Source organism: Nicotiana sylvestris, chromosome 9 (genome assembly GCF_000393655.2).
Source record: "Nicotiana sylvestris chromosome 9, ASM39365v2, whole genome shotgun sequence".
Lineage (NCBI taxonomy): Eukaryota > Viridiplantae > Streptophyta > Magnoliopsida > Solanales > Solanaceae > Nicotiana > Nicotiana sylvestris.
In genome coordinates, this window is record NC_091065.1 from 69678879 (window position 1) to 69688853 (window position 9975).

The window sequence follows — 9975 nt, forward strand, 5'->3', positions numbered from 1 at the left end:
GATTGGAGATAGGGCTTAGTCTCATGCAGAGAGAAGGCAATGCTTAGCCTTATACAAATATGGAGTTCGGGATTAGACTCATGCAAATGGGGAGTCAGAGATTAGACTCATGCAAATGTGGAGTCAGAGATTAGACTCATACAAATGTGGAGTCAAAGATTAGACTCATGCAAATATGGAGTCAAAGATTAAACTCATGCAAATGTGGAGTCAAGGATTAGACTCATGCAAATGTGGAGTCAAGGGTTAGACTCATGCAAATGTGGAGTTAAGGATTAGACTCATGCAAATGTGGAGTCATGGCTTAGACTCATGCAAATGTGGAGTCAAGGGTTAGACTCATGCAAATGTGGAGTCAGGGCTTAGACTCATGCAAATGTGGAGTCAACGATCACACTCATGCAAATATGGAGTCAGGGCTTAGACTCATGCAAATGTGGAGTTAGAGATTAGACTCATGCAAAGAGAAAATAGCAGATAAAGGTAGAGTATATCTTAGCTAGGATATGTCCAGCGTCTAACGGCCGGACGAATGGCGAATTTGCTTTGTGTACGAATGCAATCATCAAATGTGCATGCGTTTAAAGAAAAATCGTAAGTTTCATGAGGGGAGGTTGGTTCTTGCTTTATCTGTCGGCCTTGCTTTGCTCTGCTCAGGAAGCCCCCTTCGAGTTCCCCTAGGTAGCACCTGACTGTTATGAAAAATAGAATTTTCAAAAAATATGCATCCATTGATAAAATAGGATTGTTTTGGAAGCGTATTGATATATCAAGTAACTTTTGACGAACTAGCGATTGTGACACATTTCAAAGGCATTGCAGCTCTCTTATGTTGGAATTTTGAGGGTCCTCCTCAAAATTTTGCCCCAGTTTGGTACATGATTTTTAACCGATTGCGGATGGCGGACCTTGCTGAATCTTCTTCGGAATTTTGAGAATACTTCTCAAAATTCTTCCCCAGTTCTTGACTGATGACTGACTTCCTGGCATGTGATGGTGCTGGCTGGACTTGTCCCGGAATTTTGAGGACCCTCCTCAAAATTCTACCCTAGTTTCTGATTCTGGGGGAAATGAAAAATTTATTATGATATGACCGAACCCATAAGGCTGCGTACGGATCCCCTCTTAAACGGGAATCACGTCAAGCGTAGTTCAATTACATTAGAAAGGAAAATGTGAAATAATCTAGGCATAGTATCTCTTGACTACGTCTGAATTGATTGGTTTTGGCCAGATTTCTCCATCCATCTCTGCAAGTATGAGTACTCCTCGTGTTAGTACCCTGTGAACCATATACAGACCTTGCCAGTTGGGAGAGAATTTCCCTTTGGCTTCATTTGGTGTGGGAAGATCTTCTTCAATACTAACTGCCCTGGTGCGAACTGTCTTGGTCTGACCCTTTTGTTGAAAGCTATGGACATTCTATTTTGATACAGTTGGCCGTGACATACTGTGTTCATTCTCTTTCTAATGATAAGGGCCAATTGCTCATAGCGGCTCTTTATCCATTTTGCATCGCTGAGCTCAGCTTCCTGTATGACTCTTAAAGAAGGAATCTCTATCTCGGCTGGGATGACAGCCTCGGTACCATAAACCAACATGTAGAGGGTTGCCCCGGTTGACGTGTGAACTGTGGTGCGATACCCTAGCAGAGCAAAGGGTAACTTCTCATGCCACTGCTTGTGATTCTCTACCATTTTCCTTAGTATCTTCTTAATGTTCTTGTTGGCGGCTTCTATGGCTCCATTCATCTGAGGTTTGTAGGCGGTGGAATTCTTGTGCTTGATTTTGAAGGTTTCACATCTAGCTTTTATCAGATCACTGTTGAGGTTGGCGGCATTGTCAGTAATAATGGACTCAGGAACTTCGAATCGGCAGACAATACGATCCTTGACAATATCTACGATGACTTTCGTGGTTACAACTTTGTAAGATGCAACTTCTACGCATTTTGTGAAGCAATCAATGGCTACCAGAATAAACCGGTGTCTGTTTGAAGCTGTGGGCTAAAACAGACCAATAACATCCATTCCCCAAGCGGCGAATGGCCAAGGTGAGCTTGTTGTATTGAGCTCATTTGGCGGCACTTTTATTATGTTGCCATGCACTTGACATTGAAAGCATTTGCGGACATACTAAATACAATCTGTCTCCATGGTCATCCAGAAGTAACCTGCCCTGAGTATTTTCTTGGCCAGAACGAAACCATTCATGTGCAGAACGCAGGTCCCAGCATGCACATCCTCAAGTAGCTTAGAAGCTTCCTTTGCGTCGACACACCTTAGTAAACCCAAATCCGAAATTCTCTTGTACAAGTTCCCTCCGCTGTGGAAGAAGTGATCTGACAATCTTCGGAGCGTGCGTTTCTGAGTGTGATTTGCATGCTCCGGTTATTCTCCTTTGGATAAGTACTCCTTGATGTCATGAAACCAAGGCTTTCCGTCTGCTTCTTCCTCGACATGAGTACAATATGATGGTTGATTATGGATCCTCACCGGAATGAGATCAATATAGTTCTTATCTGGATGATGTATCATTGATGACAAGGTAGATAATACGTCGGCGAAATCATTTTGAATTCTGGGCACATGTCAGAATTCTATCTTCGTGAACCTCCTTTTCAATTCCTGCATATGGTGCAGATATGGAAATATCTTGCACCTGGTGCACAAGCAAATCTGAATCGCTGATCACCAACAACTCCTGAATGTTCATGTCGACTACCATGTTGAGCCCTAGTATGCAGGCCTCATATTCTGCCATGTTGTTAGTGTAGGGAAATCTGAGTTTAGCAGATACCGGATAATGCTGACCCATTTCTAATACTAAAACTGCTCCAATGCCCTACCTTTGAAATTTGCGGCTCTATCAAAGAACATCCTCCAACCGTCATATGCTTCCGTAATGTCTTCTCCTACGAATGATACCTCTTTATCAGGAAAATACGTTTTCAAGGGTTCGTATTCTTCTCCCACCGGATTTTCAGCGAGGTGATCTGCCAATGCTTGTCCTTGACTGCCTTTTGAGTTACGTAGATGATGTCGAACTCACTCAGTAGTATCTGCCATTTAGCCAAATTCCCAGTAGGCATGGGCTTCTGAAATATGTACTTCACAGGATCCATCCTAGATATGAGGTATATAGTATAGGCACAGAAATAATGCCTCAACTTCTGGGGCTGTCCAGGTCAAAGCACAACAAGTGCGTTCAAGCAGATAATACCGTGCTTCATAAGGTGGGAATATCTTACTCATGTAATATATGGCTTGCTCCTTTCTTCCTGTCTCATCATGTAGTCCCAAAACACATCTGAAGGCTCCATCTAACACGGATAGATAAAGTAGCAAAGGTCATCCTGGTTCTGGCGGGACCAGAACTGGCGGTCTGGATAGGTATTCCTTGATCTTGTCAAAAGCTTTCTGATAATCCTCGGTCCAACTTGTCTCAGCATCTTTCCTCAGCATCTTGAAGATGGGTTCACATATTACGGTGGACTGTGCTATGAATCGACTCATGTAGTTGAGTCGTCCTAGGAAGCTCATTATGTCCTTTTTGCTTTTGGGTGGTGGTAACTCCTAAATAGCTTTGAATTTAGTCAGATCTAGCTCGATCCCTCGGCGACTGACAATGAATCCCAATAACTTTCCTGCAGAAACCCCGAATGCACACTTTGCGGGGTTCAACTTCAAATTATACCTCCTGAGCGTGTCAAAGAATTTCCTCAAGTCTTCTATGTGATCCGCGGCCCTCTTGGATTTGATAATGACGTCGTCCACATATACCTCTATCTCCTTGTGTATCATATTATGAAAGATGGTCGTCATGGCCCTCATGTAAGTGGCCCTAACATTCTTTAGACCGAACGACATCATCTTGTAATAGTATACACCCCAAGGCGTAATAAAAGTTGTCTTTTCGGCATCTTCTTCATCTATCCAGATTTGGTGATAACTTGCAAAGCAATCTACAAAGGATTGGAGTTCGTGCTTGGCGTAGTTATCGATCAGGATGTGTATATTTGGCAGTGGGAAGTCGTCTTTGGGACTGGCACTGTTTAAATCCTGATAATCAACACACACACTGACATTCCCGTCCTTCTTCGAAACTGGTACGATGTTAGCTAACCAGATTGGGTATTCAACCACCCTGAGAACTTTGGCTTTGATCTGCTTGGTAACTTCCTCCTTGATCTTCAAACTCATGTCTGGTTTGAATTTTCTGAGTTTCTGCTTGACTGGCGGGCACATGGGATTGGTAGGCAAATTGTGAGCTACTATAGATATGTTCAAACCGGTCATATCGCCATACGACCATGCGAAGATATCCTCATATTCTTTTACAAAACGGAAGTAGTCTTCCTTTTCTGTTGGTGACAAATGAATGCTGATGCGGGTCTCTTTGACGGTCTCGGTGTTTCCCAAATTTACTGCTTCTGTTTCGTCCAAGTTAGATTTAGGCTTGTTCTCAAAATTCTCAACTTCCCTGACAATTTCCTCGGGTATCTCATCTTCTTCCTCTGAGTCACTATTCTCATGTTGTGTTGCCTCATTACATGTCACAGTCACTGGTTCATTGGGAAAAGTAATAATAACACTATAGAAGGGAAAAGCATAAAAATAGTAATGAATAATGATTAAGGACAAATGCATTTGATTAAAACTGAGAAAATTATTCAGACCAAGCTTGGCTCAGTAGATCGAGCATTTATTTTGAAATAAAGAAATCTTAAAACAAAATTGCTGGAAATTTAAAATGCCTAGAACTGCTATAAATTCTGCCAAGCTACCCAGGGACTCGGCGGGCTTGGGATGGTGTGGCGGTCCAATTTCTTAGAATATCTCCCTTTGCCACAGTCTGAATGGAGAGGTCTTCTACCTCCTCCTCCTCAATTATGGCACTGCAATCCATATCCTCATCTTCTAAGAACAGGTCCTTCAGCCCAGCTAGTGCTTCTTCTTTCGCAGTTCCCCATATTGTGTCCTCCTGATGGAAAGCTTGTTCCAAACGGGGTACCAGTTGCTCAAGAGGGTAATACGGTCCACGCCATGGAGGCGGCCACTCCCTGTACTCTTACCATGTATACTGGTATCCGAGCCCAAAGGTGGTACCATGAATTTTCGACCGTATCGGCTTGGTGATACCCTAGAGGTTCTTTCCCAACCCTTTGCCGGGTTCGTATCCGAACCATTCTAGTATGTTCTCTATTTTGTTACTCCACCACTTATCCTTCTCGACGGCATTGACCCATTCAATGTGATGATAGGTTTCCCCTTCTAGCCTCCTTCTATGTCCAATGGTCGGGATGGTTTGACTGGTGTAGATGGGGTTACTCCCGTCTCTATGAATGATTACCTCCTGATGGTTCCATTTGAATTTTACGACTTGATGTAGTGTGGAGGGCACGGCCTAGCAGCATGGATCCATGGGCGGCCCAACAGAAGATTATGTGAGGCTGGTATGTCAAGCACTTGGAATTTAACGTTGAACCAAGTTGGCCCCATCTGCAAGCAAAGGTTGATTTCCCCGATCGTGGCCTTCTGGGACCCATCAAAAGCTTTCACATTCATGCTTTCGGTCCGTATTTCATGGAAGCCTTTATCCAACCTTTTCAGGGTGTCCAACGGACAAATGTTTAGACTCGAGCCTCTAACAACCAGGACCCTAGCAATGAACTTATCTTCAAATTATATCATAATGTGCAATGCTCGATTGTAATTCAAACCTTCGGGCGGCAGCTCATCTTCGTGGAAGATAATCTTATGGCTCTCCGGCACTTGACCGGCCATGTTGGCCATTTCTCCACCGATGATATTATCGGGTACATAAGCCTCGCTTAGTACTTTTATCAAGGCGTTCTTATGTGCCTCAGAATTCTATAATAGTGACAGGATAGATATCTGAGCAAGGACATTGTTTAGGTGATCAACAATAGAATACTTTTTCGCCTATACTTTCCTCCACAAGTCATCCAGCCCGGTCTCAATGACAGGCTTCCTAGCAGTGGCATCCTTACTTGAACCTCCCAGGTGTTCAGGTGTGTAGACTCTTCCAGTTCTAGTCATCCCTTGTGCAGCGTCAGATTCCTGTATCTTAGTCTTCCTTTTTTGCCGAGCCTCAGTGACATAATCCCAAGGTATCTCTTTTGAGTTGAATGGGGGTGTGGTTGACACCGTCACAGTGAAAGGTGTGACCATTTCTACTTCAAATGGAGTAGAGGTGGCTGCGGGCGGAGCTATTTCCACCTCGAATGGAACTGATGCAGTTATCTCAACATCAATAGGTTCCTGAGTCTGAACCACGATAGGAGTAAGTGTAATTGCAACCTTAAAGTCATCGCCTTATCGGATAAGCCTGATTGACCCCTCAAGGTCACATTCTTCGTTTGTTTCTATAACATGTATACTGCCACCTCTATGATCAGGGAGGGGATTGTTGAGGACATTAGGTGCGGCTTCCTTCGCTTGTATGTCCTTATTATCGATGAGTGTCTGGATCTTATCCTTCAATGTTCAGCCCTCAGCAGTGGTATGCCCTTTCATACCGGAGTGGTATGCACAGGTTTTGTTCGGATTGACCTATTGGGATGGATTTTCTTGTGCCACAGCGGGAACAGGGGTGATGCAACCTGCGGCCTTTAACCTTTCATATAATTGGTCGATGGGCTCAGCAATGGCGATGTATTGTCTGGGCGGCTTGCGGTCGAAGTTAGGTCTTGGTCTTGGATAATTTTGGCGGGTTGGTGGTGATTGGAAGTTGGATGGTTGGGAATATCTGGAAGATGATGGTTGATATGTAGGTGGTGATGCTTGATATGTGGGTGGAGGTGTTTGATAGGTGGGTGGAGGTGTCTGGTATGTGGGTAGGGGTGTTTGATATGTGAGTGGAGCTTTTGGGTCCTAGGACACCATTACTGCCCCAACATCTCTTTTCTTCGATATGCCACCTGATTGGAGTGCCTTATTCGTGGCTTGTCGTGCCTCGAAATTCGTTACCATCCCGCTCTTGATTCCTTCCTCGATCCTTTCCCCGAGTTTGATGATATTAAAGAATTTGTGATTTTTGATGACCATCAATCTCTCGTAATATTGTGGATCATGTGCTCTGACGAAGAATTTATTCATCTGTTCTTCGTCCAAAGCGGGCCTGACCTTGGCGGCTCCGACCTCCAACGAGTAGCATATTCGCGAAAAGTCTCAGTAGATTTCTTCTTGATATTCTGAATGTAGAAGACATTCGGTGCATTTTTTGTGTTGAACCTAAATCGGTCCATGAAATATGATGCCATGCTCACCCAATTTGGCCATTTCTTAGGATTCTAGCTTATATACCAAGACAAAGCATCCCCAGTAAGGAGTCCTCATGAAGAGCTTCATCCGAATCTTTTCATCTTTTCCAACCCCGACCAGCTTATCACAGTAGGTCCTTAGGTGAACCCTAGGATCACCTGTTCCATCGAATATTTCGAACTTGGGAGGTTTGTATCCCTCCGAAAATTCCACATCGGGTTGTATGCACAGATCTTCATAGTTCAAACCTTTTATTCCTCTATCACCTTCAACACCTTGAACTCGGCTTGTTAACTTCTTGAGTTCTTCGGCCATGTTCTTAATGAACAAGTCCTTTTCGGAGGATTCTGGTGCACAGGATATTGGCTGGGTAGAATGTGGTATAGTTTCCATGTATATGGGGTTGCTTTAATGGGTGCCAAGGACTTGGGTGTAGTGATGGTTATTGGTGGAGTTTTGTGGATCGGGAAAGAGTGGCAGTGTATTTTGAGGAGTGTGGTAAGTGGTGGTTAGTGGGTATGAAATTGGCTGATGATGTTGTGGTGGAGTTGCATATTGACTTGGTACGGTAGGATTTTGTGGCTATTGGTTTTGTGTGTTCTAAGAAGGAGTTGGATTCTTTGTGTTTTGTTGGTGGATATCAGGGACGTTGAGGGTGAGTGACAAGTTTGCCAAATTGCGGACCTGCACAAGTTCTCCTTGCAGTTCTAGTATCTTTTGTTCAAGTCTCAAAACTAGGTCATTCGAGGCCTGAGTACTACGACCATCGGAAGTCTCTGCGTTCTTAATGTTTTCCTTTCGGATTCCACTTAAGTCGTCCATCTTTGATTTCCCTCTACTTTTAGTGTTGCTTGGAGGAGGATGAAGTGGAGGGCCTCTAGATCTGGTATGGTATGCTGACGATGCCAGTATGGATGAACCAACCTATGGGGATGGGAATAATAATAAAAAATAAACAAAACAAAAAAGTAACAAGGTAGTGGGGATTCTGAAATGTTTGCAGTATTTAAACACATATTGCGAAATATGAACTCGTATCCTAATTTGGGAGCCTCATTGTGCCCGAGGTAGGCCTAGCAACAAATAAATTTGGAGACCTTCAAATGTCGATAAATGCTTCATTTCATAATATAAAAGTAGACGAATCCAAAATGACACTAACATAATAATAAAACAAGTCGCTACTGGCACTTTGCCTTAATACATTTGGAAAGCTAGTAAACCTAATCTATTTTGTCTCGGAATGACCTTCCTCAGGTTGAATGTTCTCATTGATCAAATCCTCCGGTTCGCGTAGGTTCACCAGTAAAAATGCCTTTGCCAAATGTTCTCCTTCATTTCCCTCAGCGTTCTGGCAATCGGTGACTCTCTTCCTCACCTTTCCTTCCAATTCCAACAGGTTGTATTCCAGATATTCCAGCTTTTTGCTGGATTTGGCGGCCCTCTCTTTCCATTCGTTGATTTGGTCATTTGATAGAAGATTCCTCCACCAGTCTAGCAAGAGTGAGTGTGTGCTAACCATACTGAAGCTGGGGACCTCGTTCTTCATTTTTTGCAAAACAAAAGGGTTAGGCCTTACCCCCACCGGACTCGACTATTTATACATTTATGATCAACATATCGGCATTTAGTCCTCCAAATTAATGCACAGAACGTGGTTGCATCCGTTTGGATTATGGAAAACCCAATGGACTTTGGATAAGGCTTATCTTAAAGGATCATTATGTGGACAACATAACTAACCCGACTAGGTTTGACCATGATGCATGCACAATTTAAACAGAGTAAGGTTTCTATGGGGTTTTAGACTAGTACCCTCAAGCAGACAACTTGAGGGGGAAGGCACAGAACCGTCGACTGCACCGCTAATCGACTGGTTTTACCGCAAATAAGTCTTTCCGAATTTAAGGGTAATAAATAGGAAGAGCGCAACCACTCATTAAAGCATTGCTATGGGATTTGATACGCACGAGTGGAATATGATGTAGAGCATGATTTATGCAGAAATTAATAACATGTAGGCAAGTATTTTCACGTAGGAAAAAAATACAGCATTTAAATAATTGAAAAGACAGTTACAGAAAAAAGGAAAACAAAGAGACAAGTCAGTTTTCAGGGTAATAAAGAAATCATAAATGCTTGAAAAAAATAGACAGTTAAACTCAAATAAGGGAGAAGGGTACGGGATAAGCATGCTTGGACTAATTTGTAAAAGACAAGTTCGTTATGGTAAGAGCCTAAAAATATCCCCAGCAGAGTCGCCATGCTGTTGCACCCCTTTTTCCCTCCCCTTTTTGACGGGGGAAGAGGTCTGAGTTTTGACATTCACGGGGTGTAATGACTCATTTCCTTTTGGAAATTGGGTATTTGAAGAGTCGCCACCTAACGGATTATGGTGCGTTAAGGCACCTAGAGTGATTAACTCTTGGGTTGGTTTGCATTACCAAAGATTAAGGTAAGGGCTCGAGGTAACCTCGAGGGGAAGGTGTTAGGCACCCCTCATGGTCCACAACTGTGGGTCCCGGCCAAACTTATATTCACAAATTAGTCCATATAAACAGTTAAATCAAATAAGTTGCAAGTAAACCACGTTAGATAACTCGAGTGACAAGATAAAGGTTTGAACAAGTTGTAAAAAACAAAAGTTTAAATAAAGAGAGAGGTTTTGGTAAAGAGGGGTCCTAGGTTG